Raw genomic sequence first — 23,106 nt, 5'->3', positions numbered from 1 at the left:
AAGACTGGAATAATTTGAAATAAACTGTTCTGAAATTTATATTCAGGGACAACAGAAGTCAACAAAGGGAAGATAATGTGCAAGTACATGTATATATATGGGATCCAAATTAAATATAATAACTGTTCTCTATGAGACCATTAACTAATATTTAGTCCTTATAGTAAACAACAGTGAATATTATATTTACAAGGTAAAAATAAATAACAGTGAATTAATAAATTTAAACAAAATTAAAGGAAGCAACTTATTTTAATGTATTGTAGAGGTGAGCTCCCTGATTTGTCTGGATTAATTTCTGAAGTTTTAGTGGCCTCTGTACTGTCCAGGGGGTTGTAATGCTTTCCTTCCTCAGGCAAAATTTCATAAAAACAAAGGCATTTCTAACCAGCTGCCTGATTTTGGACTGCTGCTGACCAATATTAGGAAAGAGCTGTTGTTCCTAATCAGAACAGACATTGGTCTCTTTCTCATGCAAATTTTTACTTCTAACAGCACTTTGAGTCATAATTCAGCCAAGGATTGGTCCTGATTGTATGGGGTTGCTAGGAAACACCCTTCTGTGAATGTAGGTTTAAAGATACTTTTTCACAGTGCACATTTTTTACAATGATGGATATTAAATTTAAGATGATGTGTGAATTAAACAGTTTCATAAAATTGAAGATAAAAGGTTTTGGTTCCTCAGAAAATATAGTTATATAAATAATTTCTGGCTTAATTTTTAATCTAAAATTTCTACACTTCAGTATTGAAGAAATGAAATTTCCTCTATATGGCAGTGTTTTGCTGTGTATCCACAAGCATGAAAGGATATTAATTAGCATGTTGTTAGAGTATAAGGGACTTTAATAGCCTAACTGGAAGGGCGCCCACATGTCCCTGGAAAATTGCAAGCTGCAACTCACAAACTATAACTGATAACCAGATGGATAAGTATGGAGTTAATGTTATTTCTTCTGGGACCAGAATGTCAAAGTGAGTATCTGATTAGTCTACTGAATAACTTTAGGAACACACAACAAAAATAAATCAAGGAGCAGTTTTAAGAACAATAATAATAGGCTAAAGCTATCTTAATATTAAAATAAAAATCAAAGTAGTGAAGCTTTGGAATTATTGAATATAGAGCAAATATAATATTGACTACTATACTTATTTAAATAGATTAGGTGAAATTTATTTAACTCTCATTCGATTTTTAAAGCTGATTTATAAATTGGTGAAATAGCATAGCTACAAATTATATAAAGATAGAAGTATCTTTAGAGAAGCTAGAACAATTGGCTAAGCGGAAAGTCATTTTTGTTTTAGAAAAATATACCTTTGATGTTTCTTTGAATTCTATAAAAGAAAAGCATTTATTTCAAATTATATCAATAAATATTTATTACTTGCTGTAGGGATAGAGGTGAACAAACTCTCTCTGTGCTCTAAAATCATAAAAAGTATTGTTGATAGTTGGAATAACTTGTAGAATTAATGTCTAGAGGCCTCTAATTTTGTACAATAACTTTAGGAATTTCAAGTGCATGCGTGTGTATGTTCATAAAATAAGCATATTATTGTTTTTTAAGAGATTTATTTTTTATTCACTTCTTGATTTTAATTGTCTTTGAGGCTAAAGATAAAATTGGTCAATAACGCAAATGTCTGTTACCAGTTTTAACTAACCAATTGAAGAATCTCAAGACAACAAACAAGTATGTTTTCTCATTTCAATGCACAATTTATACCATCATTTCTTGTTTAATGGAGAGCTTCGGGTACAGACACACAAATATACACCTAGATAGGTAGATGTTTTTTAAATGGATAATAATCTCCAAAAAGGAATTTTTCAGATGAGAAAGAGGATAATGAGATTTTACTTGAGACTTCCAAATGAGATAGTCTGAACATTTGGTTGAAAGCCAGTACACTATTGTGGCTAATGGCTTGGACTTTAGAATTATTCAAAACTGGGTTTAAATCCATGATCCACTAATTAATGTTGTTACGCCTTTGTGAAAATACTTATCTCTCAAATAATCAGTTTCCTCGTCAGCAAATTGGGTAAATAGTATCTCTGCCATAGAGATCCCATAAAAGTTAAATGAAAAATGAACATAAATTACTTAGGAAGTTGTTTATTTCCTGGTAAGCATGCCATGACTGCCAATTATTATGATCTGGCTTACATAAGTATGAGCTAAAGCTGAAAATATCCAGGAAGTTGGGTAATCTGCATTGCTGCCATAGCATGTTTCTTCAAAGCATTATTGTTTCCTTACTCTTTATAATCTGTACTTTGGTTCTTTTTACTTCTGTTGTCTTTCTGTCAGTTTCTTGTTCATATCCTTAAATATTAAGTTGGCCTTACTGTGGAAAATAACTAGCTGCAAAAACTGAGCATTGCTGCTTTGAAAGCCATATCTGAAGCAAGCTAGAATCCAAGTGGGTGGGAAGAGCTTCAGACAGAGATGCTGTTCTCAGCAGGGCTCAGCCAAGCTGAAGAGAAATTCCAAGAAAAGTTTATGTTAGAGGAGGTTCACATTGGGTTGGCTGGGAATGGCCCAATTCTGAAAGCACTGCCATGCTCAGTTGTCCTCTAACAGCAACCCAGAGGAAGTGTGGCCTGACAAAACCTGAGAGTTGAAGGCTCTCAGCAGCAGGTGAAGGGTGATCTGAGTCTTGGTAAGCCACCATGAGAAGCCTTCTACTTAAAGTCTTCCCAGCTTTCATCGCAGAATACCAATAACAAACCAGTAATATATACTTCATCATTCCTGACCAGTTTCGATAGGGAAGCAAAACTTCAAACTCACCACAAGTCATTTTTATATCAAGACTCCAAGTGATAGGAATTTTCTCAAGTATTTGCAGTTGATCCCTTTCTCTGGATCAATATTGAAAAAACATACATGGCTTTATGCCAGAACTCTCCCTTTATGGCTGATATAGTAAATGATCATTTCTTTTTCTTTTTGGTAAATCTAGATATGACTCTTGAGTTCTTCTCAATATAGGACATCCGTTAGATTAGATTACCAGTTGGATCTGTTGTATGAGACGAAACCTATCAGCTATTGTCACACAAGATACTCTAAAATATATTCTTTAAATCAAACAAGTGGAGAGCTGTACACCTGACCCTTAGCACTTTTATTGATAGATTGCTGCATGAATGGGTGGGTGGATTGATGGATGGATAGATGAATTTATATATTGATGATAAAAATTTGTATGAATATAGTAACTCACAGTTTAGCAGAGAATAAAGACTAGCAAACCGGTCAGGGCAATACAGGGTGAAAGATACAATACTATGCAAGTAAAACAGAATCTGTAAATATATAAAAGAGGCAACTAACTCAAATTGTGGCACCTGGGGAGATTTCCAGGAGAAAAATGACATCTAAAATAAATATTAAAGTGAAGTTTAGTCAGACAAAGCTATAGGTGGGGTCAGGGATATTTCAAGCAGAAGAAACTTCAAGTGTGAGTGACTAAAGTGAAAATTGAGTAAGACAGACTACTGCTTGTTTATTGGAAGGAAATATTTTTGAAAGCCTTATTATACTCTGTGTAAACAGATATCATGCATAATTGAATGATTACCACAAGAAAAACATCATATAGCAAAAAGTACAGAAATTTTTTTATTCAAATATTTTAAAATTCATAGAATGACTGATAAAATGGCAAAAACTGCAGTAGTGGAGTTAGAATCCTCTGTGGAACTCCATTTTAATATAAGAGAACAAGAGTTGAGGTTAAAAACCTAGACTTGGGCTGGGCATGGTAGCTCACGCCTGTAATCCCAGCACTTTGGGGGGCCAAGCTGGGTGGATCACTTGAGGTCAGGAGTTGGAGACCAGCCTGACCAATATAGTGAAATGAAACCCTGTCTCTACTAAAAATACAAAATTCAGCCAGGTGTGGTGGCATGCACCTGTAGTCCCAACTATTTGGGAGGCTGAGACAGGAGAATTGCTTGAACCCAGGAGGTGGAGGTTGCAGTGAGCCAAGATTGCACCACTGTACTCCAACCTGGGCGGAAAACAACCAACCATGCAACCAACCAACTTACCAACCTAGATTTGCCTCTCAGCTCTGCTGCTGATTGAGTACCAGATCACTCAGTCTCTCTGAACCTCTGCTTCCTCACTGATTATCTCACCCTGTTACTAAGAAACATAAGAAAACCCCATAGGGGAAGGCCTGTCACCTTGAAGGCAGGCAGGAGGGAGCCAGGAACCAGCTTGTGCCCAGAAAGTGTTAAGCTGCTGTCCCTGAAGGGACAGCCAGCCATGCAGCTGTGCAGGGGAGCGGCTGGAGTGAGCAGCCAAGACAGAGCAAACAGTGTGAGAGAGCTGCTGAATAAAACCATATTCACCTGCCTATGGCCCAATGAGTGTTCTTTCAGCTATCCATCGCCTATCCACCCACTCCCCTCGGACCACAGCTGGGGCTCAAACCTGACCCTGGGTATGACATTTGGTGTAGTGGTGAACCTGACAATAGCCGTGGAGTAAAATTTATAGATCTTAGAGAAGGTGAGATGTTCTATAACTAAAGAAGCATGCTGAAGCTAAAAGACTTTAACACCGATTAATAGTATTGAGACTGATACGGTTCGGTTCTGTGTCCCCAACCAAATCTCATTTTGAATTGTAATCCCCACCTGTTGAGGGAGTGACCTATAATCCCCCACCATGTGTGGAGGGAGGGAGGTGATTGGATCATGGGGTAGTTCCCCCCATGCTATTCTTTTGACAGTGAGTGAGTTCTCACAAGATCTGATGGTTTTATAAGTGTTTGAAAGATCCTACTTCACACACTCTCTCTCCAGCTGCCTTGTGAAGAAAGTGCCTGCTCCCCCTTCTGCCATGATTGTAAGTTTCCTGAGGCCTCTCTAGGCATGTGGAACTATGAGTCAATTAGGCCTTTTTCCTTTATAAATCACACAGTCTCAGATGTGTCTTTATAGCAGTGTGAAAACAGACTAATACAGAGACTTTGGCTCAAAGGCTCCTTTTATTTCCCTACTCACATCTAGGATATATTCTATTGAAGTACCCTTCCAGGCTTGGCAAATATGCATTACATTAACAGTTAGCATTGTTAATTAATGCTCTTCAGCTGAGTTCTCCTTGGATTCAGCATAAACTATCTTTACCCCATCTGATCTAACTCCGTATATCTCAGGTATTGGCTTACCTAAGCTTAGTTTTCCTAAATACTGTCATAATTCACTTGGCACAGGGAGACTTAGTATTTATTTCATTACCCATAGAAAAGACTTGGAGGTAACCAAGTTCTGAGCAAATGACTTTTCTATTTGGGCAACTATGGTGAAGAAAGTGGTGGTCCCATTGCAGAGGCTGCACAGACCCATGGATATTTCCATGACAGCAAGAGCGGAAGTGAGATCTCCTCATCTAGGGAACCACACTGAATGCTCACCAGGCTGAGGCTGAGCACAAGCCACACCAGCAAGATTGGCAGTGCCTAGGAAGACAAAGGATATTGCAGTGGATACCAGAAGAACCAAACATCCTAAGTTCTCACTCATAAGTGGGAGCTAAGTTATGAAGATGCAAAGCCATAAGAATGATACAGTGGACTTTGGGGACTCGGGGGAAAGGTTGGCAGAGGGGTGAGGGATAAAAGACTACAAATTTGATTCAGTTTATACTGTTTGGGTGATGAGTGCACCAAAATCTCACAAATCACCACTAAAGAACTTACTTGTAACCAGATAGCACTTGTTTCTCAAAAACCTATAGAAATAATTTTTTTAAAAAAGAATCTTTCATATGTCAACATCCTTGTTCATAGAGACACTATGTTGAGAAAGAAAAGAATAGAAGGGAAAATATTTTAGATCTTAAGAATTATAGCAGCAATATTGTTTGAATTTTGGAATCAGTTACTGGGTTAGGCTAAGTCTGTTTTTCTTTTTCCCTCTCCTGTTTCTGTACTGTGATGGAGGCTGAGAAGCAGATCAGAGCAGTTTTGGTGAATACAGAAAGTACATTTTCTCAAATGACATTTGACTTCATTTTCATTATGAATAATTTCACAGCCTTTCCATACTAATCTGAAAAAGCTTATACTGTCGTGGCTAAGAATGGTGTACTCATTTTTTTTTTTTTTTTTTTTAAGATGGAGGAGTCTTGCTCTGTCGCCCAGGCTGGAGTGCAGTGGCGCGATCTCTTGGCTCACTGCAAGCTCCGCCTCACGGATTCACGCCATTCTCCTGCCTCAGTCTCCCAAGTAGCTGGGACTACAGGCGCCCGCCACCACGCCTGGCTAATTTTTTTGTATTATTAGTAGAGACGGGGTTTCACCATGTTAGCGAGGATGGTCTTGATCTCCTGACCTCGTTATCCACCCGCCTTAGCCTCCCGAAGTGCTGGGATTAGAGGCGTGAGCCACTGCGCCCGGCCGGTGTACTCACTTTGGAAACCTGATAGTCATAAAGTTAGAATGTACTTGAAGTCTAGACTTATATTGTAATTTAAGAAATCATCATGTGAAGAGCAGAGCAGAAAACTATATTCTCTAATTCTCTATTTAAAGGACTCACTATCTTCTTTATAATTCTGAGGATATTATAGTTTTTTTAAGAATTTAATTTTCTTCAAAGAAAGAAAAAACATAGATATCAGTCATTGTTAAAATGACAGCCATTAAAAATCTTAAAAACAGATTATATACATTAAAATTTAGGGTTATATTAACAAATTGGAATATATAACAATTATAGAAGCATTAGAACAGAAAACATTGTTACATAATTAAGATCTTTCCTTCTCATACAAAGAAAAGATAAACTCTAATCAATTAAAGAAGAAAAAAGACTGTTAGGTCAAAATTAAGCTAAAAAATTACAAAGTAACTAAAATATTTGAATAGAAAATTACTGGCAAAAATACATCTAAAAAAATGCAAATAACTACAAAGGCTGATTTATAATCATGCAGACAAGAGTTAACAGGCCTGACTACTGCCTTCTGCAAGGGCTGCTTTACAAGTTTGGTCCTTGGCTGGCGTTTGGAAGTTGGATTTTAAGAGGGCTCCTGCCGTTCCCAATAAATTGTCTCATTATAACTAAACTGTTTGTACAAACTATATGGTTTATGCTGAATATCTGTTTTCCTTTTGGGAGTCTGGGTTTTGGTCCATGCCAGGCAGAGAGTGAACTCTGGACTCTGGACCAGAAGACCCTGAACTCTGAGTCTCTAATGAGCTTCCCTGGTTGGCAACATTTCACATCTGTTGTCCCAATTTGTTGCTGGGGGAATGAAGTGTGTCTTGTGTGATTCTGTAAGCTTGCTTGTGCCTGGTTTTCCCTAGACTTTGTCCTATGTGCCTTTTCCCTTTGATGATTTTGCTTTGTACCCTTATTCTATAATAAAGGATGGCTGTGAATATGACTGAGTTCTCTGAGTCCTCCTAGCAAGTTGTTGAACCCTGGGTATGGTCTTCAGGACCTCTGCCTCAATAGTAATATATGAAATTTAATACATTTGTTCACATAAGAAAAACATGGATATATGAAAAAAGATGGCATCTAAAATATTGTGTGCCAAATAATGTAGCCTTAATATATAAAAAAGATATAAATATATAAAAATATATAATATATTAAAAATAAGGTAATAGGTGAGAAAATTAATACAAAAGAAGTAATATAAAAGAAGGCAAATAAAATATGCTATTTTTATTGTAATAGTTAATATTCTTATTGTTAGAATTTTTTAATGTATTTTGGATTCAATGCTTTGTGATTTCTTTACATTGCAAATATCTTATTTTTTATATATTTTATAAAAAATACGTAAAAAAGATATAAAGCAGAAACTGTAGGACCCACAAAAAGACATAAATAAAATATAACTCTAAAGGATGATTTTAATTAATCTCTTTCAGGTCATGAAATCAAGCAAATTAAAAGGAAATATATAAAAGATTTTATTAATAAGAATAAAAGAAATTGCAGATTTCAAAGTTTTATCATATTCCAAACTATTTTATATACATAGTTTGTCTGTTATACAGAGTTTGTCATATATACATCAGTTTGTCTATCCTTGTGCAGTTATCACACTTTTTAAATTACTATGAACTTTATAATCTTTTCATGTTACATTTTTCTTCTTACAATGATCTTTGTTATTTTTGACTGTGTGCTCTTCTGTATTAATTGAGAATCACTTTGCCAGTTTCCATGAAAATTCTGGTTGGTTGTTTTATCAGAATATAATAAAAAGTATAAATTAAGTTTGACATCTTTATGATACTAAAACTTTCTCTCTGTGAACATGGTTTATATCTCTGTGTATTTAGATGTAAATTATGCCTTTAAAATTTTTTTAAAAACAATATTGATTTTTGTAGGCTGATCTTTTAAAAAATTAATTTAGAAATACACTGCACAAGCAGAAAAATGCTAAAAATTAAGTGACTTGACAGGTAAATGATTTATTATAAATCAAGTACCCCACTGAACCTAAAACCAGGTCAAGAAATAGAACATTAGCATACCCCACAAGCTCCACTGTGCCAACTCCCAATTACTTCCCATATGAAACCACCCTCCTTATTTTTACAGCAATCATTCCCTTGCTTTTCCTTATAAAATAACCACTAAAGCATACATCATTAATCACTATATTTTAGTCTTGAAAGGATATGCTATTTTTTATTGTAATAGTCATTATTTTTCTTACTTATTGTTAGAAATTTTTTATGTATTTTGGATTCAATGCTTTGCAATTTCTTTACATTGCAAATATCTTATTCTGTCATTTATCTTTTCACTCATTCAGTGTGAAGGCTTTAATAAACCCATGGTAATAATTTTAATTTAATCCAAGTTATAAATTTATTCTTTTAAATTTAGTGCTATTATATCCCATTTAACGAGTATTTCCCTACTCAGAGGTCATGAAGCTATTCTCTGATACTGTCTTCTAGAAGCATTATTATTTTTATTTATCCAGCTAGATTATCTCTTTATTTGAAAGAAACATTAGTCCATTACACTTAATGTGTATTGCTAATATATTTGGGTTTAAATCTGCTATGTTTCTAAGTGTTTTTTATTTGGCCTCCTTTTGATATCACTTTATCTCTTTTTGCCTTCTTTTATATTGCTTCTTTTGTATTAATTTTCTCACCTATTACCTTAGAAATTATTCAGTATTTTATTACCCTTATTGTTGTTACACTTGACCAATGAATGATTAAACATGCATTCTTGACATTGAAAGAGCTAATGTTAATTGGACCTTTTACACCTTTCCAGACAGTGGAAGGCATTTGATATTGCTCACAACACAATACACAGGTTACAGATATTTTCAGTCTCTATTAATAGACAAAAGGCGCTGCTGTGAGGTGGGTGTTTTCACTCAGTAAGCCATGCTCTGATACCATGTTCTCATTACACTCCTGGCTAGAAACTGTTTCCCGTCACGACCAGGAACTTGTGGTTTTTGAAATATTTGAATATATATTTGAAATCTATTTTATATATACATATACTTATGTATGTATTCTAAGTGAAGTAATGATAGGGAGTGCTTATAGAAATTCTATTTGAATTAACCCACCATCTTGCCCAGAATCCCTGGGAATTTATTCTTGATTTTTTGTTATCTGAGGTGATTCTTCAAAACACCTAGTTTTATAACCCCAAATCATATAGTGTTTGGAAAAGTAATTACTTAGTTACATAACATGAAGCTTAAAAAATTCAAGAAATGGCTGATATATAGAATTGCATTTTAAGAAGCTTAGGCTAATTTAATAAGAAAATAATAGCGAGAAAATGTAAAACATGCCTTTTATAAAACAGTAAATATTTGAAACTATAGCAGACAATATGGAACTATACTTTTGACGATGAATACTTCTGGGGTTTGTGCATTTTATATATGACATATTTACACATATTTCATTATGTGCTGTTCTTTATTCTGAGAGGGAGACAATTAATAGTATTGAACGGCCGGGTGCGGTGGCTCACGCTTGTAATCCCAGCACTTTGGGAGGCCGAGGCGGGCGGATCACGAGGTCAGGAGATCGAGACCACGGTGAAACCCCGTCTCTACTAAAAATACAAAAAATTAGCCGGGCGTGGTGGCGGGCGCCTGTAGTCCCAGCTACTCGGAGAGGCTGAGGCAGGAGAATGGCGTGAACCCAGGAGGTGGAGCTTGCAGTGAGCCCAGATCGTGCCACTGCACTCCAGCCCGGGCGATAGAGCAAGACTCCGTCTCAAAAAAAAAAAAAAACTACAAGGCTACAGTAACCAAAACAGCATGGTACTGGTACCACAACAGAGATATAGATCAATGGAACAGAACAGAGCCCTCAGAAATGATGCCGCATATCTACAACTATTTGATCTTTGACAAACCTGACAAAAACAAGAAATGGGGAAAGGATTCCCTATTTAATAAATGGTGCTGGGAAAACTGGCTAGCCATATGTAGAAAGCTGAAACTGGATCCCTTCCTTACACCTTATACAAAAATTAATTCAAGATGGATTAAAGACTTAAATGTTAGACCTAAAACCATTAAAATCCTACAAGAAAACCTAGGCAATACCATTCAGGACATAGGCGTGGGCAAGGACTTCATGTCTAAAACACCAAAAGCAATGGCAACAAAAGCCAAAATTGACAAATGGGATCTCATTAAACTAAAGAGCTTCTGCACAGCAAAAGAAACTACCATCAGAGTGAACAGGCAACCTACAGAATGTGAGAAAATTTTTGCAACCTACTCATCTGACAAAGGGCTAATATCCAGAATCTACAATGAACTCAAACAAATTTACAAGAAAAAAACAAACAACCCCATCAAAAAGTGGGCAAAGGACATGAACAGACACTTCTCAAAAGAAGACATTTATGCAGCCAGAAAACACATGAAGAAATGCTCATCATCACTGGCCATCAGAGAAATGCAAATCAAAACCACAGTGAGATACCATCTCACACCAGTTAGAATGGCCATCATTAAAAAATCAGGAAACAACAGGTGCTGGAGAGGATGTGGAGAAATAGGAACACTTTTACACTGTTGGTGGGACTGTAAACTAGTTCAACCATTGTGGAAGTCAGTGTGGCGATTCCTCAGGGATCTCGAACTAGAAATACCATTTGACCCAGCCATCCCATTACTGGGTATATACCCAAAGGACTATAAATCATGCTGCTATAAAGACACATGCACACGTATGTTTATTGCGGCACTATTCACAATAGCAAAGACTTGGAACCAACCCAAATGTCCAACAACAATAGACTAGATTAAGAAAATGTGGCACATATACACCATGGAATACTATGCAGCCATAAAAAATGATGAGTTCGTGTCCTTTGTAGGGACATGGATGAAACTAGAAAACATCATTCTCAGTAAACTATCACAAGGACAAAAAACCAAACACCGCATGTTCTCACTCATAGGTGGGAATTGAACAATGAGAACTCATGGACACAGGAAGGGGAACATCACATTCCGGGTACTGTTGTGGGGTGGGGGGTGGGGGGGGGCGGGGAGAGCATTAGGAGATATACCTAATGCTAAATGACGAGCTAATGGGTGCAGGAAATCAACATGGCACATGGATACATATGTAACAAACCTGCACATTGTGCACATGTACCCTAAAACCTAAAGTATAATTAAAAAAAAAAAAAGTATTGAACACAACATTATTTCAAGCTCCAATTAAAAAATATTGCATTCTTTGCCATCAAAAGTCTAATATTAACTTTATGAATAAAGTATTACTATTTTTATAAGAACCAAACTAGCTATTTTATTTCTCTGCCTTTCATTTATTTTTAAATGATCATTTCTTGGAAGAAAGTGAATTTTTTTACACTAAATCTTTTATTCAACCGTTGATGAACAAAAAAGATGCAGCTTTAAATAGAACATTTAGCCATTTATCAGAACTTTTTAAAAATCAGCTGCCATTTATGGGTTATAGCTTATAACTCATAAACAATAGCCTCTTTTACTTCATAGTTTACGTCACTTATTCTTTGGTCTTTAATTTCATGTTTCATTTTGGTTAGATTAACTTGGTATTTTTTCCTAAGTTCATATTGTTGTAAACAAAAGACATGACTGGAGTAAACCTTGGTTCTTCTTCTGAGAGTCAATTTTCAGAGATGCTGCTCTCAAATGCTGTTGATTTGGCTGTCACAATTGTACACCAAAAAAGAATTGCTAAGATATGTGTTTGATCCGTTGTATTATTCTGCACAGTGATCAATTGCCTGTCCAACTTGCGCTTATTATTTTCATGGAAATTTCTTTCTTGGCTATTTTTAGGTATGCTCTACTTCCTTTTGCCTCTACCTATCCATACTTTGTATGCATTTTAAGAGTTTAATAAATTAAACTCCAACACACACATTAGCTACTGAAAATATTAATATACTAACAGTCACAATCAAAACCATTCCTGTAAACCCTATTAGGAAATGCTGATTGCAGGGAACTTAATGGAAGTGTCCTACTTTCTGGAGTCATTTGTTTTGATGAGAGCCTGAGTGTAAATCCTGTGCAAAACACAGACAGCTATTATGCAGTTAATTATGCACAAAGTAAACATGTACAACTGCAAACGGCAAAATGCCACCTAATAATGGATAACTCCAGATTTATGGTATGCATGCCCAATCTGTAAAGGCTTCTACTCATGAATCTAAAATGAATGGAACATTACGTAAATGATCCAGAATGAAGGATTTAATACATTGGTATACCCTTATTGCTACTTATTTCTTGTCAGCAGATTTTTCGTTTTGACTTAATTTATTGTACATAAACACTATGCAAATGTTTGGGTCATATTTAAAAACATATGGCTTGTTCTTATGATTACTAGTTAGGCATTTTATTACAGATTACTTGTTAGGCAAATCATTTTCTTAATTATACAGGTCAACATGTAATCACTGTTCCCACATGTACTTGTTATACAAAGCTCCACTAAGTAAACATACTGTGCATAATTTAGGGAATATGCTTATGTATTGTCCCTAACATGTGTGTCATTGCCTTCTGATTATTTTTATCAATGCAAATCCATTTCTTTTATATTGAACACTTTAAATTTTGTATTTCTGTTTGTAATGAGATTTTTTTCTGGAGTTTCATACTAAATAAAATGTACCACTTGATAGTTTTATCTGTTCCCCAAATGAAAATGATAATTGAAGAGCTACTAGGTAAATTCAAATATAATTAGATTTTTATCAGTTTATATAATTCATTTGTTTTTATACCCTTTGGTTCCAAAAAGTTAAAATGACTTAAAAAAATACCAAAAATGCAGCAGTTTAAGGATGAAGTAAAGGAATATCTCAGGGCAGAACAAAAAAAGGTGGGAGAAATAAGATGTAGCAGGAATGAAGTTAATTTACAAAATATATGATGAGAAACTTTTGAGATCTGGACAACTTAGCTTCAAATATTTTATTAGTCAAAACAGACACAGAAAAATAAATGGTTAATGATATGCTATGGCAATCCAATCCACTGCTTCAGAGAAGCACATTTATTCTTAGTTCTGAAATTACAGAAATCTATCCTGTACATCCTTTCAGATAGAATGCTCTTTTAAAAAAATTCCAGTGTATCAATATAGATTGACTTATTGTAACAAATGTATCTCTCTGGTACAGGATGCTCATTAATGGGGAGGTTATGGGTATGTGGAACAGGGTATACTTAGAAGTCTGTATTTTCCCTTCAATTTGGCTTCAAACCTAAAACTTCTCTAAAATACATTTGTTTATTAATTTTAAAAATCCCCAATAATCTCATAATTGGTTCTCATAACAGGTTGTGGGCTGTTCCACGTTCAATTCTTCTATGTAAAAGGATAGCATAATATCAGGCACAATTGAGTAAAAGCTGTCTCCTGATAGTGATAGGGAAGGTGATGGGTATATAGTGGTTCAAAACAATGCAGTTTTGTTATGAAGCATTAGAGAATGCCTCTTTTAAATGATTTCAGTAAATTGATATATATATTCCAGATTTGAGGTACCCTTGTGGAGTATTGACCTGTGTCTTCACTCAGGCCACCCATACATAAAGAATGATTTTACAATAGAAAAAATGGCTTGAGAACCTTTCTTTGAGAGTAACTTGTAGGTAAAGCATGCACAGATAGATGAGATAAAAAGAAATAACACAGTTAGCAATGATGGGGGAGGGGCCCGTTTGATGACAGAAAACAGACTGCTTTACTTGGCTAGCATACATTCTTGTGCACAGGGCATTTGTGGAACTGCAGTAAACCCAGGGCTAAGTGCTTCATTTACTTTTGAGAAAAATATTTAGGCACTTGGAAATTTCAGCTCACTATGTTTTAGAACAAATTATTTAAGCTGTAGCTGTATATCACCTTTATTTCTTTTTAAAAAGTTCACATGATCATTTTGCAAGGAGGAAAAAAATCTAAGCACATCTAAGTTCCTGTTTAAATTACTATTGTCATTTTTGTTTTGTTATTTTGTGTTATGAAACTGGAATAGATGGAATGCCAATGCATGGGAGGTCAAAATATGAAATCAATTCCCACATTTGTGTAGTTCCAATTTCAATGCAAAGCATGTGGCTTTCCCCTTTTTCTTGCTTAGATAATTACTCCCTTGCCATTTCCCTTTGCTATTACTATCAGCTTTCTCTTCATACCATTCTCTTTTGTGGGATGCAGAGGGATGTCATATTATCTACTATTAAAATATTCTTCTGGCTGGATTGCCCTGCATATCTGCTTATTTTAAAAATCAATAAGTGTTTTCCAAAAGGGAGTGTGATCACAGAGTGAAAAATATGAGAAATGTGTCAGAAACTTAACACAAAGATGACTACACGCTCTATTTACTGTATTCAATTAAACAAAAAAGAATCTCACTATTGGTTAAAATTGTAGGATTTTCAGTATAGAAAAAAGAAACAAAGAAAGTGATTAAAATTATAGAACTTTTAATAGCTGCAAAATTCAAAAGAATAAATCAAGATTATCTCTCTAGATTATTTACATTGTAGAAAAACATCAAATTTTCTGTGGTGATCATGTAAATACTTTCATAGTAGTTATCTAAGTCTTATAAAAATTTGCAATTCATAGTATGTTCTTTGAATATAAACCATGGCGTATGCCTTCATAGGGGTGATCTAAACTTGACAGTGCTCATTTATGAAAAAGTGATCCTGTATATCTTTGTGTAGAATATGCAGTTGCAATAAAAATTTTGTTATATTGTTCTAATAGGAAATTCCACTTTCCATTCAATATGATTATTTTCATATTCCTAAATGCATTTTAATTACATTTTATCTGATTTTAATTCACAGGAGACATGACTTTAGTGTCATAAAAATATGTAGGTAACTTTCTAAAATTACAGAGGTATGTGGGTATATTAATCATCATAGTTCTCCACCTGGTAAAGTAATTCTAATAACAGCTAGTAAAGCAGTTAAAGAAGTACATTTCAGGATCTTTCCACTCCTTAGTACAAATCAATAGAAAGCAACTTTCAGAAAAAAATTATTGAAATTAATAGGGACAGAAGAAAATAATGCAAATAATAAATCAGAATATTAATGACATAATGAACTTCTCAAGACCCTAAGAAACAGAAAAGCAAATGGATGATAAAGGAGGCAAGAAAAATTTGAAGGTTATTAGAAAGATTATTACTAGCCACTGAATGAAGAAATTCAAATAAAATGAAGAAGAATTTCAATAGTGTGAAAAACATCTGACTTATTTACCCACATATAAACCATTTTTTTGGTAACGTTATATGCATTCTATTGCTGGTGCTCTGCAGTTCTTTTTTTAGATACATATTTCCATCTGAGATTTTCTTCTGCCTGAAGGACTTCCTTAAGTATTTTTTGTAGTGTGCATCTACCGGTGACGAAAACTTTCAGCTCTTTTATGTCTGAAAAAGTTGTAATTTAGCTTTGGTTTTGCAAGATATTTTTATTAGAAATAGAATTCTAGGTTGACACTTTTCTTTTTCTTCCAGTACTTTAAGACATTGATTCCACTGTCTTCTAGTTTACGTTGCTGTTGCTGAAAGCCCCATTGTCATTCTTACTTTTGTCCTTCTGGATGTCACATGCTTTTCTATCTGTTTTTGATATTTTCTCTTTATTATTAATTTTGATGTGTGTAAGTGCCTTTTGTTTTCATGTTATTTATGGTTAGAGAACCTCAAATTTGAATTCAATTTCACTAATCTTTTCTTTTTCAATATTTAATTTGCCATTACCCTCACTAAATATATTTCCTTCTCAGAAATTATAATTTTCATCTCTAGCAGTTTCATTTGGTCTTTATGTAACTTCAATGTCTCAACTTTGGAACATATAGAGTACAGCTATAATAACTGTTTTAGGGTCCTTACCTGCTCATTTCAACATCTGTATCAGTTCATGGTTAGTTTTGATTGATTGATTTTTCTCCACATATGGGTTATTATTATCATGCCTCTTTCCGTATCTGGTAATTTTTTACTGATGCCAGACAACATGATTTTATCTTGTTCTGTGCTATCTCCATAAATATTCTTGACCTTTCTCATGGCATGCAGTATGCAACTGAAAAATAGTTTGATACTTTCATGTCTTGCTTTTTAAGATTTATTAGATGAGCAGGACCCTTCTAGGTACTGCACCCCTTGCTTTATGAATTTTGAATTTGTCCGGTTTTGCTGAATTGAACAGGTTCCATTCCACTACCATCCCTCTAATGCTTTCGGGTGATTCTTTCCTTAGGAAGTTTCCTTAATGTGTGTGCTCATCAGATTCTGCTAAAGTTCTGATTATTATTCTGAGTAGTAGAAAAAGATCGTCCACAGATACCTGGGCTTCTCTGTGCAGCTCTCTCCTCTCTAATATTCGGTCTGCAAATTCTAGCTGCCATGGCATCCATGGATACTCAGCTTTATCATCTTGATTTAAGGACTGTGTCTGGATTCTAGCTTCTTGCAATATGGCCTGGGCATTTTCTCAAGGCAGTAAGCTGCTGGGGCGGGGGGAGGATCATTGATTTAATCCTGTTTGGTTTTTCTATTCTCTCAGGAAACACTATATTTTGTTAGGTCCAATGCCTTGAAGATGATTGTTTCATGGTTTTTTTTCTGCCTTTTTCCTTTTTTGGATGTTTGTCTAGTGGTGAGAAAAAAAAAATGAAATCAAATCGGTCCCTGTTACTTCGAACATGTCAGAGAAGAAATAAATATATGCAGTTTTATTTTTATATGATAGGTACTCAAAATGGTTTGAAGGATAAGTGTATTTTTTGTTTTCATAAATATTGGCATATTTTGTCAAAAAATGTAGCAAATTACACTTTTATAAACATATATGACAGTACATTTTTCTGTATTACCTCAAAAAAATGTTATTTTTAAATGTTTCCAGTCTGGTGAAAAGTTATCAGTCATTTTCAATTTAAAAATTTGAATTTCCTATTACTGAATTTAAGCATAATTTTATATGCCTATTTGTCTTCTGAACTTGCTCTTCTGGGCATTGCTGAGTTGCATAATTTTATAACTTTTTTCTTTTGTGCTGCTGTACATTCACTTATCAATTTGTAAAAGCATACTGCGTCTTTGAAAAAACAAATCTTGTATGTCATCTATTGTTAATATTTTCCTCAAATATTATGTGTATTTTCTGATTAATATTTGCCTATTGGTTTCATCTTATATTTGATTTTTAATTTTTAACATTTTCATTTTAATTAATTGATTTAAAATAGCAGTGTTTATTTTAAAACATCAATGTTTTATAGTATCTTGGTTAAGGACATTCTTTTTCTTGGATTGCACAAGTAGTGTTCTGGTATTCCTCGAAAGGGCCCAGGGTCACCTAGGTAGTAGACAAAGGAACTGAAACCAGAATATCTATTCCCATACCTTTTCCATTTTATTATATTTCTATTACTTTAATAATTATAAGCTAATAATTAAAATAGACTTTCAGTTGTCAAGGAAGAAAGGAAGAGAGACACTGGAGAGATGGAAACAAAATAAAGAACTTTATTTTATTTTATTTTATTTTATTTTATTTTATTTTATTTTATTTTTGAGACAGAGTCTCACTCTGTTGCCCAGGCTGGAGTGCAGTGGCGTGATCTCGGCTCACTGCAACCTCCCCCTTCTGGGTTCAAGCTATTCTCCTCCCTCAGCCTCCTGAGTAGCTGGGATCATAGGTGCCCACTACCACACTCCACTAATTTTTGTATTTTTAGTAGAGACAGTTTCACCATGTTGGGCAGGCTGGTCTCAAACTCCTGAACTGAGGTGATCCACTTGTTTCAGCATCCCAAAGTACTGGGATTATAGGTGTGAGCCACTGCACCCAGCCTAGAAAATAGAGAACATTAAAACATGAACTTTTTAAAAAATTAAAAATATATGTATCTGCTACATCTAGATTATCTTGAGAAACAAGTCATGTTGTTATCCCTCATGAGCAGACCCATCAAATGAGATTCAACACATTTCAGACTTCTGCTGTATTAAGGAAATTTTCTAAACCAACTAGTACAGGTGGCAGTGATAAAAGAAAATGTAAGATTATATAGTACAAGATGTCATCATCTCTTTTAATAGCACCCTCTCATAAATTTCATGGATGATACAAGATTGTAGGGGATTTATGTGAAGCAAGTTCTGAGTCCATGATGTCTACCTATAAGTTTGTTCACTTTCAACTGAATGATAACTTGCGTTTCAGAGATGAATTTTGTAATAATAACTCTCTTGCAACTTTAATTGAACAATCATAGAGTTGTTCATGATAAGACCTTGTATTTTATTTTATTTTATCTCTAATACCTAAATAATTTGAAACCTTAAATGATTCATTTTATTTAATTGTACCTTTGGAGCTGTCCACATTTCACTCGGTGGTAGTCATTCCTTCCCATCATAAAGAATCCAAGGAGGGAAGTAGACATCCAATTAACCACTCACCTGACACCACAGCTTTCCCTTCAGAATGTTATTTTAGCTTTGAGATACACTGAAGCTTGACTCTCTCATGACATTTTGCTATCAAACATTCAGGTGAATTGCATTAAGGACATTAATTTTCCTGACAGTCTTTCAAAACAGTGCTTCAAAAATGTCCCATAATATGGCAAATACTGTAAGAAGACTTGAATCTATTGTTGTAACATATAAATGTTATTCAGTCTACCTCTACTGTCTTATCCTACAGCCGTATATAATTGTAATATTTTTATATTTATATGTGATATATTTTTTTGTAAAGATATATCATATTTTTAAAAGAAAAAATAAATATATAAGGGCAGTTAGACTCTATTAAAGCACATAGTGTTTTCAGATATCACCAAGTGAAATATTTTTATCCAGGATAAATGTTAAGAGTGTTTAGTAGTTTGTTTATGAAAAAAGCATAGAATTTTTCAAATTTGCTGATTATTCCATATAACTCATTCAAAGCCTCTCCTTTTTATTATAATTTCATTAATAGTCACAACAATTTTGTGAGTTTAATCTTATTTCTTCAAATATAGTATAAGTTCTTTAAGACTTACTTTGATATTTATATTTCTCTTGCATCCCCTGTAACTCGTATTCAGCTGTATATATAGCCATCACTCAAAAATATTTATTAGTTTGTATTCAACAATTTAGAAATATATATATGTTAAATATCCTCCAGGTGACACAAATATTAGTAAAATAAATGAATACATACCCTAAAAGAACATATATTCAGCAAGGAGGATAAGACGAAGGCATACAATCTACCCCCACACATATATTCACACAAAAACAATAGAAATTAGTAGGAACAAGCCATTAAATGGTAAAAACAAAAAACAAAGGCAAAAACACCCAAATTGTTAGGAGAGTTTAGAAAACAGCTTACAACTGATGGAGTAAAATTTTAAAAAGCTCCATGAGGAAGTGTAACTTACTATGGTTGATGAACAAGTTTTACAAATGGACAGAGGAGAAGGCCATTTCATATACAGAAAAAAAACACATTCAAATGTTTGAAGGTGCCAGTTATTTTCTTGTCACAATTTTCATCAAAACATAAAGACCATTCACAGGAATAGACTAGTATCTGAAGGGTATAGTATCTGAGGAACAATTATAAAGGTACGATTAATAGTAAGCTGAGGAATTTATGCTTAAAAGTTGTTTTTAAGTAGGTAGAGTGACAAGAGCAACAACTATAAAAGCACCAACAGGCATATTTTCAGCAAAATTAGAAGACCAAGAAAACCCCCAAATCAAATCATGTGATTACTTCAAGATGCAATAAATCTGGAGAGAGAGGCATAATTTTAGAAGATCTCAGAAATCCCTAGGAATAGTTCATTACCTTAAGGAATGGAACTCTCACACCTAGTACAGACAGTAGTGATAAAAGCAATTATGATTATATAGTATAAAATGCTGTACTCTTTTAATACAGCCTCAAGGCTGTTGATGAAGGCTAAGAATAGGCAAGTCTTGAATGTCAGGTAAGCAAACCGAGAGGCAATATGGAAAGATCAGTGTGATCCAGAAATGGAAACTCAGAAGGTAAAAGCAAAATGTCTCGTGTAAATATTAAGTGAATTGCCATAAAGTCCAGACTGTGTCTCATTCCAGCCAACAGCTTGTGAAGAAACTTGAAACTCAGATCTGTTATTAAAAACCTTTGAACCAAGTTTGGGTAGGAAAAGTACAGAAGACATGGCAACAATCATTAGCAACAGCAGCAACACAAGAGGGAGTTCATGAGCAGAAAAGTCTGGGAAGAACCCTGGCCCACTCATCCCTTCCAGAGCAAATGCTTACAAAGAGTTGATTAGCAAAATGCAGCCATTCAGATAACCACAAAATAAAAATATACCACATTCATACAAAAATATTACAGATAACAAGATAAAAATAGTACAATTTTGTTACAGGTTATTAAACTTACCAGAAAGATATTGCCACAAAGTAAACATTCCAACATGAATTAAAAATAAAATGAAAGAACCAATCACTTTTATGAAAGATGACCAGAAAGAACATATGCACAATTTCTGAGACAATATGGCCAAACCATAGGATGTAACAAAAACATGCAGAATTCAGGAAATAAACAGAAGAAAAAGACAAAATCATTTGAAAACTGAAGATTAAGGTACATGGAGCACAAAAGAGAACAGACCTTACATAAAGCCAGTAACAGACACAGATGATAGAATTAAGAAAACTTAATAAAGATATTATTTAAAAGAGTAGAGAAAAAATGATAGATATAGAAGACAGTCAATGGGTATTCATTGAATTTCCAAGTTAAGAAAGGCCAAAGAAATAGAATAATAAAATACAACAATAAAATGTTACATTGAAATGAATATATAATAATGTATTACCTTAAATGGTATTACATTCAGATTCTTAATTTCAATTTAACTTTTAATCATTAACATCAATTCACTTGATCAATCTCCAACCCGATTTTACATATGTCTATATTGATCGTATCACTTTGTCAAAATTGTGCCCATCTTGAATGTTTGAATATGTAGTGAAATATTATATTTCTCAGTAATTTCCAGCATTTTTAATAATCATCTGCCAAATAAAATGGTCACTTGCTGGCTTAAATTTCAAACAACTTTGAGTCTTATGACAGTTTTTCTAGTTTGAGTTTGCCTTTAATTTATTTAATATTTGTTATTCATATGTTTTATTATAATAACAGACAGACTTTATATGCTTTTCTGATGTAGCAGAGCAATGTGGCATACACTGTTTAATATTCAGTACTTTGAATATGCTGTTGAATATGGTACATGGTAAATATTTGCTGATATACTGAATAATGTATAAATATTGATGAATTAGTTAAATAGTTTTTTATAGATTGAATCCAGCTTATTACTTTTATCACTTATCTATGCACTGCATACACTATGCTACTCTCTTGCAAATTTTTGTAATTTGAGCCACAGTAAACTATATTTACAAATATATTTCTGATAAATTAAATATATGACTTTTAAATGTCCACTCTAACTTGGGATATATCTTTTTTAGCATCTCCAGATTAAATTTCTGCCAGAATTCCAGCTATACACGTTTACTTATTTCAGAGACTTCTCTACACACTAAACCTATGTCATCAATTTTTACCCACTCCGTTGTTTATTTGCTAACAGATTCCAGTTAGAATCTTTCACTTTTTGGTTTTATCTGCCATTTGATAAAGCCAGGTTGAATAAAAGAAGACAGTGATTATAGTTTTTATATTAAATAATATGGGCTCATTATTTTCTGCCTCCGGACTGTCAGGTACAAAATTTGTTCATGTGCCTCTGTAACTTTTCAACTGCTTTGCATTTTGCTTCCTGTCCAGCAGCATCGTCTACAACTTCTCTATTGTAGGGTAAAACTTGAGTGATACTGAAATATTTCTAATTCTTTCAATATGCTTTCTCACTCTCCATTGCCCTTTCCCATAATGTTCTTTCTGCTTGGAATGCCTTCCACCATTACTCACTTGCAGTCTTCATTCTTCAGCTGCTGGTTCTGAATGTCTTTCCTTTGTGGGAAAAACATATTGGTTCATTTTTTTCTCTGCTCTCTTCATGCTTCTTTTAGCCGTCCATCACAGGCTTATCAGGTCGAGTTACAACTGCTTTTTAATATACCTCTTTCCCACTGGATTTTACACTCTTCAATGATGTGAATTTTTAAAAATCTTTATAAGCCCATTATTTTAGACAGTGCTTAGGAAATAGTTGGTGCTTAGTAATGGGAGTTAATTTTTTTAATTTATGTTTTACTCATTTGAAGTTAGCTTTATATTTGCTCACCAATGAAGCTCCAGTAAAGTTGTTTTTAAAATTGCTGAAGTCTGTATTAGGGTTCTCCAGAGAGATAGAATCAATAGGAGATAGCTGGAGAGATAGAGAGATAGACAGATAGAGAGAGAGAGATGATAGATAGATAGATGATAGATAGATAGATAGATAGATAGATAGATAGATAGATAGATAGATAGATAGATAGATAGATGGTAA

The sequence above is a fragment of the Hylobates moloch genome, unplaced genomic scaffold, assembly GCF_009828535.3.
Source record: "Hylobates moloch isolate HMO894 unplaced genomic scaffold, HMol_V3 SCAFFOLD_2, whole genome shotgun sequence".
Taxonomy (NCBI): domain Eukaryota; kingdom Metazoa; phylum Chordata; class Mammalia; order Primates; family Hylobatidae; genus Hylobates; species Hylobates moloch.
This window is presented reverse-complemented; position numbering follows the sequence as displayed.